Source organism: Agelaius phoeniceus, chromosome 20, assembly GCF_051311805.1.
Source record: "Agelaius phoeniceus isolate bAgePho1 chromosome 20, bAgePho1.hap1, whole genome shotgun sequence".
NCBI lineage: Eukaryota > Metazoa > Chordata > Aves > Passeriformes > Icteridae > Agelaius > Agelaius phoeniceus.
The window spans coordinates 9,512,196-9,528,548 of record NC_135284.1 but is presented as its reverse complement, the minus strand read 5'-3'; the positions used below and the strand labels follow the sequence as shown (position 1 = coordinate 9,528,548).

The 16,353-nt window shown below is 46.3% G+C and overlaps 1 protein-coding gene across 7 annotated transcripts in view; it reads right to left on the bottom strand.

Moving 5' to 3' along the window:
• The window catches only part of AUTS2 (activator of transcription and developmental regulator AUTS2), an 807,993-nt gene that overhangs the window by 521,666 nt on the left and 269,974 nt on the right, over positions 1 to 16,353 (bottom strand). The gene's annotated exons all lie outside the window — the stretch shown is intronic.

Below are 16,353 nucleotides of genomic sequence, written 5' to 3'. Positions count from 1 at the left end.
GAAAAATGTGTTGCATTGATAGTAAGAGTGATGATTTCTTAGATTACCATTTCTTGCCTTGAGCTGCTGTGCTGAGTGATGCAGGATCCCCCCTGGCCACAGGGAGGGCACCAGCACTCCCCTGCAGAAGGGAGAGTGCTCAGTGCACATTCCAACATTCCATGGGAAGAGAGACCCCTGCACTGACACAGGCAGTGGCCAAGCAGCCTGGAAAGCAACCCAGGCTGTCATTAGGCATTTCCACAGCCAGCTGAGATCCATGAAAAATTCATAGAAGGCAATACCAAAAATAAAGCTAATTACTTTAGGCTTATGATAAGAGAGATCTTTTTCTACAGGCAACTTTGCAAGGTCACCTTCCTTGCTTTAGTCCCTCTCTTCCTTTTTTTCTTTTTTCTTTTTTTTTATTTTTAAACAAATGACATTGAGCTGCTTTCAAAGCTTATCTAATTCTACCTCAGGGCAGGAAGGGGTTAAGACCTTAAAAAATACATAGAGATGAATGGAAAGCCAGGCTGGCAGGGCAATGTTTTAAAAAAGGAAAGGAAGGGAAAAAAAAGGAAAAAAAGGAGTATTTTCTTACAGTCAAAACAGAAGTGCAAGGGCAGAGTTTAAGGTCACTTGCTCTCCCCAGTGCTGGGAGCAATGCTGTCAATCAGCACCGTGTGCTGCTGGTGTCCCTCACTGCACCAGGGCAGCTTCACCCCCTGGGAAAGGGGATGGGGGACACAGCTTCCCACTGATTGCAAAGGTCCCTTGGGAAAGATGGAGCCTCTGCTTTATCAGCCCTGACATTCAGCTCTCAGAGCAGCAGGCTGATACCTGTTTAATGGAATGCCATTTTCCAGCAGGGAAATCTGTTTGTCAGGCTCTTGCCAGGGAAGCGCAGGCAGCACCAAGCCAGGGCAGAGCTCCTGGTGGGACAGGACACCCCCAGCACAGCCCCAGCTGCAGGAATGTGCTCATCTCCTAAGGGAACACAGGGCTCTGTGCTCCAGACTCTGCTCCTCAGCCTGCCTAAGTGTTGATCTAGTGGGGGGGAAAATAACACCACAACCACCTTTGTGTTTGTTTTGTGAGGAGAGTCTGCCATGGACAGGCAGGACCCTGTGCCCAGGCAGAGCCTCACCCCTGCCTTCACCCTGTGACATTCCTTTGTGCAAGTCCCTCAAACTTTTAAACTGCTGCTCTTACATGCAAAAGGAGGAATTGACTTTATTTTAGAAATAGATTAGCTGCATGTCAGACTAGGGTCTTTCAGGATAAGATGTCATTATTCCTCTTTTAGGAATGCTCCTCAGCCCCTGGCCCTGACCTGCCTGGCTGCCCCTGTCTGTGAGGCCCTGGGAGTGCACTCTGGGCTGGGATGGTGTCACTGCTGTGTGTGACCACACCAGGGAATGATGGAGGGAGGACAAGTGGGACTCTGGGAAGTGGCTTTGGCTCATTAAGTGCTGCAGTGAAGCCAGAGGAGCTGCACAAACACCCCAGAGCAGATCTCCAGTCAGGCTCCCAGAGATGCACACACCAGCTTGGTACAAAATTCAATATCACATAAGGAATCTGGGCATCTGCTTCTCACTGATCCCTGAAAGCTTAACTCCTTCATCTGTCCTGGGAACTGCAAGGATCTGTCTATAAGCAAACATCCTGATGAAGCTGCTCCACAATTTTGATTTTAGCTAAATCCTAATCCAAACTAAGAAGATCTATAGAATTATGCAAAAATTTCCTCATCACAAAACAGAAGCATTTCTCAGAAAAGGTTTCCATGGAATTCCCAGGCTGCTGTCTTGTCTCCCAGTCTTTGCAATGGCCCTGAGGCAGTGACACAAGCACCTAGCAGTGCACTCCAGCCAGACACCTTGGCTTTCACTGCACTGATTGTGGGAGTCAGGATTATTGCACGAAATTAAAGGCTATTGATGTCTTCTTACATACACCTCAGTGAATTATTCCAAAAAAGGAAAAATATCAGACTATCAAAATCATACAGTTCCAATCAGTTCTGCAGTCATGTCTGTCTGTGTTTAAACCCAGAGGAATGATGTGTCTCATGTAACTCCACATTAAACACTACATGCAATGTTCAAGTATTACATTACATATATAAACATGCCCACACACAGATGCTTCTAGACAAATCTTCTGAGTTTTGACTATGGTCATGATAAAAATCAGTTTGCAGCTGTGCAGGGAACGTTCCCCAGGTCAGTACTGAGCACTGACTCTGTTTCACAGGGACTCCATTCTTGGCTAGAAATGCCTGTGGAAACACATGCTGTATTTTGACTTTTGAAGAGGATGAAAGAAATAATGTGACAGCAATGGATATGCTGGGCTCCAGAGGTCACACATCTCCTTGTGTATTTCTACCTCTGCTCTCAGAGGTGCCAAGCTCAGTGTGTGAGCTGTGCTGAGAGCCAGGGGCAGGGCAGGATGTGCCCCTGCTGCTCCCTGCCAGCACAGGCAGCTCCCCCTGCCACTGGCTGTGCAGCTTGGACAGCAGAGCACACTTGCAGCAGCCACTTCCATCCCTGAGAGATTTGTTTGTATTTGCTCAGTGCTGTGAACAGCCTTGTCCTGTAAGGCCCTTTCAGCTGCCAAGCTCTCAGGGCAGGCCAAGTGTGGCTGCAGTCAGGCTCTGGCTTTCCTGGGGTTCTCCAAGTGCTACTTTGGGTAAAAACAACATCTGCAAGTGTAAAGCTGCCAGACTCATGGCCAAGGAACATCTGGAGGTGCTTGTTCATTCCCACAACCAAGGATCACTCAGAATATTTGAACACACACTTCCTCTCCGTGCTGGAGGCACAGGAGGAGCCCCATCTGTGCCCCCACAGTCACTGAGCACCCCAGCACCTCTAACAGTCCAGAACTGATCACCCTGCAGAGATGGAGAAATTAAAATTAAAAAATACTCCTTTTACACAGAGAGGCAAAATTTCACCTACCTATAAGCAAGTGTGTTTAAATTAAAAAATTTACCTAGAGGCCCCATTGCCTGGGCTGCTGCACTGTCAAAGAAAACCAAGAACCTTCAGAAGCCATTCAGGCCCTGGAGTGGGCTCATTTCTGTCCTCCTGGATCCAGGGGCCCTAAGGACATGAGATCCCCAATTCAGACACAGTGCATGCTCGAAGCTGGAGGAGAAAGGATTCAAATCTGAGTTGCCCAGAGTGAGAAGGGAAAGTTTACCCTGATTTTGAACCCACAAGTTCTTGAAACAGCTCCCACTATCCCTCCCCTTGTGGGTGCAGGACCTACATGGGTCACTCGCTGCCTGGCACCCTACAGCAATCAGCTGTTGGTACCTCCCAGGGCAGGCAGTCCATCCAACAGCCACAACTAATGGGTTTTAATATTTCTGATGAACATGTAAGATATCCCCATGTGACCAGTCCACTGCCCAAGGCCAGGAGAGATGTGGTTTTAACAGAGGTGTCTTTGAAAGAACTGAGATTTTATGTTAAAACATATCCATCCCAACTCCACACAAACCTACAAGGCAAGAAGAATGCAATATAAAATCTCTGGGGCACTATGCCAAGGCACTTTTTGGAACACTTTTCAGTGTATCTAATAATATTTAGAGATTTTGAGATTTAGGTTAGTACCTTTTTTGGTCTCTGAATGGTCACTAGACAAGATCACAAAAGCAGCACCTCTTTCAGTGATCTCCCTCCACAGACAGTGCAAGGACCCAGATCTCTCTGTCATCCTCTGCCTGTGCTGAGGAGAAAAGTGGGATTTTGTGCTCCTGTTTTCTCTCAGGAACACACCACAGTGATATTCAAGCACTGAATGAGCCTGTTTGCTAAGATAAAACAAAAAAACCTTTAATCTGAACATTAAGCCAAGGAGAGAGATGATTTTGGCTTGTCTTTGGTTTCCCCTGTTTTACATGGATGGGGAGAAAGGAAGCCTGGGAAGCTGGTGAGGACCCAGCAGGAGCAGGAAGCAGCAGCAAGGGCTGTCCCTGGCAGCGAGTGCTGCCTTCCCACAAGGCTTCCCAGGAGCACAGGGATGCCAGCACTCCCAGAGCTCTGACACACCATCCCTGGGGACAGCTCTGTGCTCCCAGCAGCAGCACCGTGCTGGCGCTCCCTGAGGAGTGAGGGGACGCTGCCTGCAGGGTGAGGTGTCCCTGTCACCTCCCACACACCACATGGCTGCCTCTCCCTCCAAACCTGCCAGCCTGACCCCTGCCTCTCCTCATCTCACCCCCTGGGTCCTTGCTGCTGCAAACCCGGGTTATTTATTCCAGAGGAACCTGCACGTGGGAGCAGAGGAGAGCAGGTGATGAACCCCAGTGACATGGAGGTGCAGGAGCCCAAAGCAGTCCCAGGAGAGGCAGTGTGGAAACCAGCACAGAGCTGTCTCTGAGAAGCTGCTGATCCTCTCTGTCCAGGCAGTGCTGGTAATGTATTCTAACACTGTTCCAGCCTTAACTCTCCTGGATTGACAACAGAATTGAATTACCCTTCCAAATCTCTCTCTTTCAACTTGTCATAAGATTTTTTAATCCAACAAGAAGCACTTCCTTGGCAGAGTTGCCATTGTTACATTTTTTCCAGCTTTCTGATTTAGGAATTTAATCTTTTTAGCCATGAATTGACTTCTCTGAACTAGCACTCACAGAAAAAAAAAAAAAAATCAGCTCTTGCTTGCCATGCAAGCTGCCAAGTTCCTAGGACCAGATGGAATGGATCCTGGGCTTTTAAAGGAGATCACTGACAATCACAGAGAGAACAACAAACACAGGCCAAGTTTCAAGAGGGTTGGACAAAGATTGATCACAACACAGAAATGACAGAACACTAAACAAGGAAATAGAAGCACTATCTGTTCATCTCCAACATCTGTATTGTGTAGAGCACTGGAAGCTACAAATCCTGCTTGAGTAAAGCTGCAGAGTAATGCAACCCACGTGCACCCTGAGATGGGGACCCCCTGCCCTGCTGGCAGGGCTCAGCCCAGCACCCTGCCAGCTCTCACTGCTCACAATTCATTTCCAAACATGAAGAGCAAAGCAGAAACATCAGCCACAGGGGAAGGAGAAAGGAGACATTTAAACATTGCTGAGACCTACAGATGATGTTTGCCTCAAAGCACAACTCTAACGAGGTGTGTTAGAGCTGCCACACAGCTGAAAAGGGGGGTCAGAAAGAGCTTTCAGAATATTTCTGTGATTATCACTGAGCTATAGGCAGCATTTGTGCACAGGCATAGCTTAATTCCCCTCCTTTAAGCTCCTCTGCCTTCTTTCCCAGTTTATATTTGGATGCTCAAGAAAGGAACCATTTAGTTACTGAACTCAAGTTTATGATACAGGCAGTGAAATTCAATCCCATCTTTTAAGCAGATTAGGGCCTACACACAGACCTTTGAACCTGCTGTGTTACCGTGTTGGCTTTCACAGCTCATCCCCAAAGGAATAAAATTACTCCATTTAATTAGACTCCAACTCTCCTCATCTGCTCCCAGAAGTTTCCAGTCACCTCATTCAATTGTGAATGTAATTTAGGATTAAAGGTTTGTCCTGATTTTTCACTGGGGTGCTGAAGAGCTTTGCAATGCAATAATTCAGCCATCTTTAAACTTTTCTGGGGACACTGCAATGGGAATGCTGCTTGCCTTCTCTTGGTTCTGTGCCTTGTCCAATGGCTTCAGAGAACTGCACTGGAATTCCTTCCAAAATGCTGCACAGACAATACTCCTGGTAACACCCATGCCCTCACACCCATTTTATGGCTGGAGAAAATGAAGCACAGAGAAGAGGCAGTGTGCAATCCTCCTTCCCAGACCCAGAGCACTTGCAGTGAAAATGAGGAATCCAGCAATTAGTCCCACACTGTAATCACTGTGGGACATGCCTTGTCTGAAGGTAACAACCACAGCCAAATCCAAAGCTGCACAGCTTGGTGGGTGTTGCAGAACGTGTGTTTTATGCAGCAGCCATCACACAGGACAAGATGTGTCACAGAGAGCTGCCCCAGTGCCACCAGCACAGGGAACGGCTGTGCTGGGCCAGATCAAAGGCTCAGCTTGCTCAGCATCCTCTTTCCAACAGTGGCCATAAATGGGTGTCCAAAGGAAGAGAATAAAAATAGAATAAGTACATATAATACTCCTGTCTCTCTATTTATATGCCTACATCTTTCCCCCTTGCTTCCACCACCAGTCACTCACTGAGCTCCTGACAGGGTTCCTGCCTGTTCAGTGGGAATCCATTTATTTATTTTCCATTAATTTGCCCACTTTCCCACAGGTGATGTAAACTCTTAGCATCTACAATTCCCTTGGCAACACCCAGTGCTCTGGCCAACACCTTCCCAAGTAACCACCTACTTCTGATCTCCTTCAGCTGGGCTCTTACCAGCTCCCTCTGGCATCCCCATCCTTGTGCCACAAGGCAGTGAAAATTCCCACCTCCCTGGTGTCCTGCCCCAATTCCCGAACCTCTGCCAGGTCTCAGTTTCCTTACCCACCCAGCTGAGGGGTTGTGGCTCATTCAGTTCTTGCTCACACAGAAGCAGTGGGACCCCTCTGAACAGCCTTGCATTTCTTCTCTGAGCCCTCAGTGTCTGCCAGTCTTTGGAGAGGGGATGATGAGAGCAGCACATGGCCATGACACAGGTAAATCAGGAATTTCTGTTCCATCCTTAGCACAGCCCCTTATCTTTAGCTGCTTAGTCTTTTGTACCACTACTGAGCCAATGCTGATGTTTTGATGGAAATATCCATTAGAACCCCAAAACCTGTGCCTAGAAATGGAGTTAGAACCTCCCTGATTTCACTTTTGCATGGAAATCAGCTCAGAGTTCATTATTTCATTAGGACTCTTTTCAGGAAGAGACACCAGAGTCCCTAAAAGCAGCATAAGGCACCCATGGTTTGGCACAGGCTTGCTGCTTAGTGAACTTGGGCACACTAATCCCACTCAGAATCCCCTCTGCACCCCATGCTCTGCTCTGGCCCTGCACCTACCCCACACCATAAAAAGCAGGATTTTAACAGGCCTGGTGCTGTTTCATACAACCAGTGTCTCCAAATTTGCTAAAAGCACATATAAATATTTCATAGAGCAGACAATGCTGCTCTCACATCTGATTGCAAACAAGATTATTTTTTCTCCCAAACAAATCCAATAACTTGATTATCTGCTCTGATCTGCTCTTATTTTTTCTGCTGTACAATTTTCAAATATTTGCAGTTGTAAGTCTTTCAAAGCTTTAATTTGCTTAAAATGATTCACAAGCACCTTGTTAATCTTTTATCAGTTTTATTACAAACTGTAAACAAAACCCAGTTCTTAAATAATTAAAGGGCAGAACTAGCCCTCAGGCAAATGAAGTCCAGGAGGGGAGAATAAAAAATTTAAAAATCTGAGTAAGCCTGTAATTTTTTTTCCTTCCCACCTACAGAATTGGTGAATCAAGCTTCAAAACAGAGAGGAATTCAAAAAGAACAGATTGTGTGTGACATCTCCCCAGCCAGTTTCTCTCATCTACTGTGTCCTGAATATTAATCCATCAAGTACCTCCACGTTACTGGTTACAGAGTTAAACACACCACAGGCTCTCAAGGCAGAAGCTGGGTCCTGAACAGGGGCTCAGAAGAATTCCTGTGCATTTCTGGGTGCTCAGCAATGCCTCATCACCCCAAAGGATCCCTCCCAGACAGCAGCCCAAGGGAAGGCAGCAGGAGCTCACTCCTGTCCCCTGGGGACACCCAGCACCTCCTCCTGCAAGAGCTGGGCAGGACTCAGTGGGCACAGCCATGGCAGAGCTCAGACTGCTCCTGCCCAAAGCTCCAAAGCCCCAGGGCCTGCCAGCTCCTGGCACAGTGGTGAAAGCAGCTCCTGCTTGGAGAAACCCCACAGAAAGCCCCAGAGAGGAGCACCAGGATGAGCAGAGGGATGGAGCTGCTCTGCTGGGAGGGAAGCCCAGAGAGAGAGCTGGGAATGCTCACCTGGAGAGGAGAAGCTCTAGGGTGACCCCAGTGTGGCCTTGCAGTGCCTGAAGGAGCCACTGCAAAGATGGAGAGTCCAGGGGATGGAGTGCCAGGACACAGGGAATGGCATCCACTGCCAGAGGGCAGGGATGGATGGCAGCCTGGGAAGGAATTGCTCCTCATACCTGGCACTGTTTGCCCTGAGAAGCTGCCCCATCCCTGCCCCTGCTCAGGGGCTTGGACAGGGTTTGCAGCAACCTGGGATAGTGGAAGGTGTCCCTGCCCATGGCAGGGAATGGGATGGGTTCTAAGGAATGGGATGTTATTGGATTTGTGGGGCTCCCAGACAAAGGGAGGAATGATGAATCTGACTCCATGTTCTCAGAAGGCTAATTTATTATTTTATGATACTATATTATATTAAAGAATACTGAACTATACTACATTAAAGAATACAGAATGCTAAAAAGATAATAATGAAAACTGGTGACTCTCTCCAGAATCCTGATACAGCCTGGCCCTGATTGGCCAAAGAGTGAAAACAACTCCCAGCAGAATGCAATGGAACAATCACCTGTGGGTAAACAATCTCCAAACACATTCCACATGAGCACAACACAGCAGAAGCAAATCAGATAATTATTGTTTTCTTTTTTTTTTTTTTTTCCTGAGGCTTCTCAGCTTCCCAGGAGAAAAATCCTGGGCGAAGGGATCTTTCCAGAAAATGTAACAGTAAACAGGAGTGTGGAATGGGATGTGTTTTAAGGTCCCTTTGAGCCCAAGCAGTGTATGAAGGAATTAAGGAATGGGATGTGATTTAAGGAATGGGATGTGTTTTAAGGTCCCTTTGAGCCCACACCAGCTGATGAGTGTCACTGTTCAGGTGTCCTCCCCACGGCGAGCGTTGAACCTCGAGTGGTTCCCTCCCACCTTGAGCAGCAGCCACCAAGGCCCAGCCCAGGGGTCATGGGCACATCCCAGAGGGGAGCTGGAGCCCTGGAGCACAGCCAGCTTGGGAGGGGAAATGCAAACAGGGATGCTGGACCTGAGGGCAGAGCCTGCTGGGAGCTCTGACATGACAGCAGGTGAGGGCAGCACGAGGCAGGAGCGGGGCTGGAAATGAGGGCCCCAGGCAGGAGCCCCACAAGAACACACAGGGTGATGGCAGTGCTGAGTCTGATCAGCTGCAAAAAGGGCACTGCTACATCCACACCTTGCTAGAAAACTCACCTGTAATTATTCAGATTGAGAACTGTTATTTAATGTAATTATCACTGCTGCTACAGCACCCTGACATCTACCAATGCTTCAGCCCAGCTGTGCTGCAGAATGCTGCTCACTGTGCCTGTACAAGCATCTCAGAAACTCTGATACAAAACTTTCAGATTGAGAATTTCCTAAGGTATTCAAATGGCATTTCCTTCTAGTTACAGAAAAGACCACGTCTAATGAAGTTTTCCAAAGCATTGCAATTGGAAGAAAACCTAAGGAACTATGAAGGCAAGACTGAGTAAATTCTAATTATCTTTTGAAGGCTACACTACCATGCACACAAAAATGGAATTAAATGCATTACAGACCTAAAAATGTGTAATGGATGCATTGCTAGCCTATTACATGCAGTTCATTGTGCAAAGGTTTTTGGTTGTAAGTTTTGTGCAGTGGGCTGTAAAAGTTGCTTAACAGAAGAAAATATATTTGATTAAAAATTTACATCAGAAGAATGTAACAGGGTTTTTTTTTTCTCTGCTATTTTATCTGCCACTGACTATTCCCATTAGTATTCAGTTCTTCTCAGTCTCACAACAATATGCAAAAAACAAGGACTAAGGATGGAAAAGTTTGAGGTCTAGATCCATGTTAAAGACAAAGCTGTCCAGATGCCAGCTCCAGGTGGAATAAACTGCACCTATTTTCCACATAAGTGCAAAAAATGCACTTAGCAGTGGGAGGATCCTAAAGTGTCACTGAGATGCTTAAATAGTTCTGCTCCAGTGCCTCCCTTTGTGAGAAATATCAAGGGGGAAGCAGGTGGTGCTTGGACTTCCTGATGCTGCGAGTCCCACAGCGCTCCCAGCACCTGCCCGGGCAGGAGCAGCCTCTGAGTCATCCTGACACACAGGATGCAACCACTGCCCCAGATCAAGGAAGAAAAAGCCCTTTACATCTCTAGCACATTCCCAGGAAAGCCTAAAAAACGTCGAGGCCCTTGCTGATAAGCATTTAGAGCACAAAGCAAACAGCACACGGAAAGAAATCAGAAACATTTACAGCTTAGTTAAACACCCTTATCCAAAACCACACAGGAACCAGCCCAACTACCAGGAATTGGCAGAACTGAGAAAGATCCATTTCAGTCAAAATAAATAAGCAAATATGTAAATAAAGCAAAAGAAATAAGTACTTCAGTTGGATCTGCTGACCTCCCACCCCTCTGGGGCTGGAGACTGAGCAGGGATGGAATTCCCTCCTCTGGCTTCCAGCCCTGCCTGCTTCTCTGGGCTTACCAAGCCATGGAGACACAAGCCCCTGTTTGCTGCTGGTGCTCAGCCCAACACACAAGTGAGGCTGGAAGGAAGGAAAATCCTCCTCAGAGCCCCTGCCAGCCCTTTGCCCCTTTTGGTGGGCAAAGCACAGCAGCTGTGCAGGCTGCAGCCACAACTGGCAAGCTCCTTGTGCTCACTGAGAGGCCCCAGAAAATCAAAATGCAATAATGGAAGGCCAAAACACAAAGCAAGGCAGCTCTGTGTGACAGGGTTGAGTGGCACTCACAGGGTAACACAACCAAGGCAGGCAGGGAAGAGCTGAGTCCCGAGTGAGCACAGGCTCCTGAAGCACAAGGGCATATTTGGATCAGAGATTAGGACAAAATTGTTCCCTGTGAGGGTGGGCAGGCCCTGGCACAGGTGCCCAGAGCAGCTGGGGCTGCCTCTGGATCCCTGGCAGTGCCCAAGGCCAGGCTGGACATTGGGAGCAGCCTGGGATGCTCCAAGGTGTCCCTGGCCATGGCAAAGGGTGGCACTGGATGATTTTTTAAAGACCTTTCCAAGCCAAACTATTCTATGATTTTTTGATTTGTAGTAATTTGTATTTACAAGTAAATTAAATCCCTACATCTGTTTTCCTTGATTACATTTAATCTCTGTTCACGCGAATATAAAATGACAAATCTCACTCATTTCCCTAAAATGCTGTCAGTCACAGTTGCAACACAACTTTAAAAATGCAAACTTGTAGTATTCATAGGCAGGCAAGGAAAAATTGAAAATTTTAGCAGCTAAAAGTGATAAAAATAGTGAACCAGGTGTCTGTGCTGAGTAATTCAGAACAACAGAACCCTTTGCTGATCATCCCCATCAGATTAAGCAGTAACATCTGATTTCACACCTGCAGAAATCCTTCCAACAAGGCAATGAGGCAAAGAAGCAGCAAAGATAAATAAATAAAATCAGCACAATTCTCTCCAGCAAACACTTTTGGTGAAGAAACAGGTGGGTTCCCAACCCTCCCAGTGGTTTGAGTGCCAGGGGAGCAGGGAGCTGCTCTCCTGCTTCACTCCCTGCACTCCTCCCATGCCCCTGGGCAGAGCCCTGGCCCAAAAAGTCACCCAGACTCAGTGGCCCCTGATCCAGCAAGGCAGGGGTACAGATTTCTGGGAGGGTTCATCATGCCAGGCACAATGAATGTTCTGGTGAGCTCAGGTCACAAGGCTGATTTATCACCTCAGCTGTCAGCTCTTCAGAGCACTGCATTATGCAAACACTGTGCACATTGCAGTATCTGTTCAGCAGATATTGTGGAAAGGTGTTTCCTACCCCAGCAAGGGGAGGAAATGGTTTGGGATGAAAAACCTTCTTGTGGGGAGTGGGAGGGAGAAGAGGTTGTGCCACACAGGAGAGAAATAACCAAATCTTTGTCAAACTACTGCTAAAAGGGACAAGACAAATAACGAGCAGAGTCAGGGATGGAAAAAACCCTGAATTCTCTAAAAATACAGCCAACTCATGAATTTCCAGCTGCAGAGCAGCCCTTTCAAGTTGCAAGTCTCAGTGCTTGTCAAGAAAGATGCTTCCTGCCTCGATCCCCCCAAGAGCAGCACGCCCTAATGGAAGTCACATTTGATGTGCTCTGTGCTGCTCAGCACAGAGTGGCTGAATTACTGGGTGCAGACCTCATCATACTCTTAAAAAGTAATTTGGAACCAGGGCTTTGATTTAGATGGGCTTTATCCTTTACTTTCAAAGTACAAGTGGTAATAATGCAGTCTGTGAGTTTAACATTTGAAACAGGGGTTCCATTTACCTCTTTGTACTTACTGGAGGAAAATGACTGTAATTGAAATCTTTCTGCTGGAAATGAAGCCCTTCTAACATTCAAAGTGGTTGCTTGTCCTTCAGGCTTTTTATTTTAGCTGTCAAAACTGTAAACTGCCTTTCAGAGTAGTGAGAGTCTTACAAGAGAGGATGAAATGAATGTACCCTGGATCTAGGTAGTGGGTGTTTTAATCTAATTTTCTAGCTAGAAATACAGCACTTCTCTCCCTTGGGCACTGCTGGGAACAGGAAAATTAAGCTTTGCCTCAGTTCAGCAATATCTATCAATGAACCTCAAACAAGGGACAGGCCTTTTCAAGGACAAAGCAAAACCTTTCAAGTCCTCCATTTTCATCCATAAGCTCCCTCAGATCCAGGCAGCCACACGTGAAGCCAGGCTGCCCACTCACGCTGCCTCCCTCCACACGTCTCCCACACTTTCTAGAATTTCACAGATTTTTTCCAAGAGCTTGCCTTTTTTCTTTCCCCCTTCAGATTAAACTGATTTTCTGGTGTCAGCAATATTATTCACATGAAGCCTTTGAATCTTAATTCCAGTGTAAATGCACTCAGACTGAATATGGGTATTATGTCCAAGTGGCTCGTGGCCAAATGACCTTATATTAAATCTTTGAGAGGGAAAACATGGAAACTTTGGAGTTTATCCTGTAGGCTTCCTTTCAGTCTGTATTACAGAATGTTAGCAATTAACTTTATAATAGACTCAAGATGATGTTGTGGAGATTTCTGCTTTGGTTAATTTTATTATCTGGTTATTTTAATCACAACTAAAAATGTGCTGCTGGGAAAAGGTTTTATCCTGCTTGTCTACACAACCGAAAAAAACTGTTTGGATGACTTCAGCAAACTAACACACCAAAGGACATCAGCTTAACCAATGTCTTTCTCTCCTGTTTCCAGTTCCAACATGTCTTTAGGTGACCATTTTTCAGGCTTTGTGTCGCAGCCACAAATGCATGACCAGTTCCTACCTGCACAGAGCAGCCACTGGGCAAGCAGGCAGATGACATGAATGAACTGATTAAGAGATGTCAAGGTTCCAGGTGGAGTTTGGAAGCTCCCCAGAAGACCTGTGAGGGTTCAGTCCCTGAGGCTCAGGCCAGTTCCATCAGCACACCTTGGCTGAGGTCTCTGTAGATACCCAGCTGGGATGAGCAGCATTCAAACACAACCAATGGAACAGTTTATGGCAGAGAAGCACAGTGATGCCAAGAGAATAAAACAGGCTGACAATCTGTATGGGAAGCAAAACTGTGCAATGCACACAAGCTTCCTGCAGTTACCTCTGACTGTATATAAATATATGCAGTTTATCTATAAATATGTACACTTTATCGAAGTGGGGTCCTCAGACATCAACATCTTCTGAAGTAAACCAAAAGGAAAAAAAAAATATTTGTGATGGCCAGAGGCAAGGATGTCAACTTCAGCAAAGCCAGCCAGCCAGTAAAAATGTCAATGAACTTCTTTACAAGAGAATGAAGAGAGGGAGCGGTGCAATGTCAGCACACACAGGAGGAGCAGCTCCAGTTCTGATGAACTGAGATACTGCACAGGAGGGCACAGACCCAGCCTCTTCCTAACCTAAAATGACCTCCCTCAAACAGGGATTATATAACACTTCCACATGAGGAGAGCAAAGTTAAATTAATTTGGTTTTCACAGGCTGCTGCCAGAAGAGGCATCAGTGTCCTTCCTGCTCAGGCAGGTACACCCCACAGGGCCATACCCTCCCAGTGAACTGGGACACACTGACCTGCCTGGAAACAAAGCCAGCACAAAACAGGGATCAAAGCAGCTCAGGTGCAGGTGGGAGCAGCTCCCATGTGGCTGCACAGGCACCACTGCTGGCAGAGGAGCACTGGCTCCTGCAGCAGCCCACACTTGTGCCAGCTAAGAGGAGAAAGTGCATCTCCAAGGGAGATTTTAAATCCTTTTAGACAAACTGCTGAAAAAAGCTGGTTTGAGAATTTCAAAGGTCTTCAGCTTAGCTCACATAAACCCAATTTCTAAGACCATGACAACACAGAGGAGTTGCAAAAGAATTTGACCTAATTTTTTAAGCCAGTGTGGTTACACTATTGCAGAAATACTTGTTTCATGGAGCGTGTACCCAGAGTGTCCAGCCAGAGAACTGCATCAGTTTAATAAATTCAGCATCAATTCACACCTAGGCCACACTAGCACAACTTTCACAGCCAGACTGGGAGCTGAATCAGAACAAGCCAAGCCCCAACTGCAACAAGAACATTGGCACAAAATCCTGCATTCAGCAAGGGGGTGCAGCCCTCCCAAAACTTCTCAGGAGCCTTTCATTAGGAAACCCCCACTTCAACACAAAGGGTGAACAGTCCCTTATCACACATGCAATCCAGGAAAAGACCAGGCATGCACTTCAGTTTTTGCCTTCCTGTACATTATGGTTTGGGGCTTTTTCCCCCAACAGATGAACAGACTTGTCACCTTCCCTGGTGGATCAGAAGAAAGTCTTGTAAGGCACAAGAAACTGTAAGGAGACAGATCAAATGGGTTTCCTGGATTTCATCCATGTTCAAATTTCCCAGGTTGTAGATCTCAAAAATATCTGACTCTGACAAAACTGGTATGACAGGTTATGTAACACTGCACAGAATCACCCAGTGACAGCAGAGCAGGAACATTATCTGCTCTGCTCAGGGACTCCAGGGCTTTCTGGATCAACTGCAAGGGGTGTCAAAAAAAAAAAAAAATAGAAAGGAACTGAATCACAAAATGTAGAGGAAAAAGAAATCCCCATGCGTTTTAAATAGCCAACCTCACCCACTGGTAAATAACTGGTGATTCCTTATGTTATTTCCAGGAATTTCCATATGCTATATATGCTGAGGTGAATTTTTTAATTATAGATGTTTATAGGTCTGATATAACTTTAAAGAACATAGAATTATTGCAGAGAAACATCAAGAAGATAATAACTGCCTGATACAGTGGATTTTTCAGCCTTTTTAAGACTGCCCAAAACAAACAAAATGGAACAGTTACATCTGAGACTGTTAAATATTCTATTTGCAGCCTGGGATAAATGACAGGACAATCTTGTTAAATGAACTATATATGCTTTTTGTTAAATGAAATATATATGCTTTCACTGGTGCAGTATAACTTGAGGCACAAAGAGAAGAAATAAATCAATGTGGGACTATTTGCCAGAATAGAAAATTTCAGACTAATGGCACATGCAAGGGTTTTCCCTCTGCTCTAAAAAGGGCAAGTTGCTAACTGCTCAAGGATGTTTAGGGAACAGACAGCAAGGCTGCTTAGTATTTTCATAAAAAGTTGTCTTGCTCTTTTCCCTAGTTTGCTGGATTAAGGAAACAGCAAAGCTACATCCACATTCTGCCTGCACCTCAGCACTACTGGAAATCGGATCAGCCTCCACCCTGGGGCAGGAAACCCTCCAGGAGATCTCCAGTGAAAATACACCATTGTTAAGCAGGTTCCTGCACAATCTTGGTCCATCCTCCCTCCCCATCCCTGCTCCTCTGCTTCCCCCAGGCATCTGGGTACCAGGGCACAGGCGAGATAAAGTGGAAGCTGAGTGCAAGAGGAAAATCCCACAGAAAACACTGTTCTGTGCAATGGGAAATACAGCAAACTCCACAGTAAACCCCACACCAAAGAGTCTTCAATACATCTTGCCACTTTTTGACCAATAAAACTTCTTTCTTGCGGTAATAATCACGGACAATTAAATACTTAGCTACTAGAGGAGAAGAAACAACCGATCTCCCTGCAGAAGCAGGTCACAACTCAATGGGCTCCACAGAACAAGAAATATTCCTCCCTTTCAAGCTCCACATGAGGAAAACAAACACATCTCTACTATCTCTGTTTTTTTTTTCCCGACACAGCCCTGGAGGAATCAGATCTGAGCTTTCCTCCTCCACCTGCACCGTGCTGAAGTTGCTTGGCTCTAGAGCCACAGGCAAACCAAATCCCGGTGACACTTCCAGGGAAACAGCCTTATCTGTGGAATGATAGGAAAACCAAATCCCGGTGACACTTCCAGGGACACAGCCCTATCTGT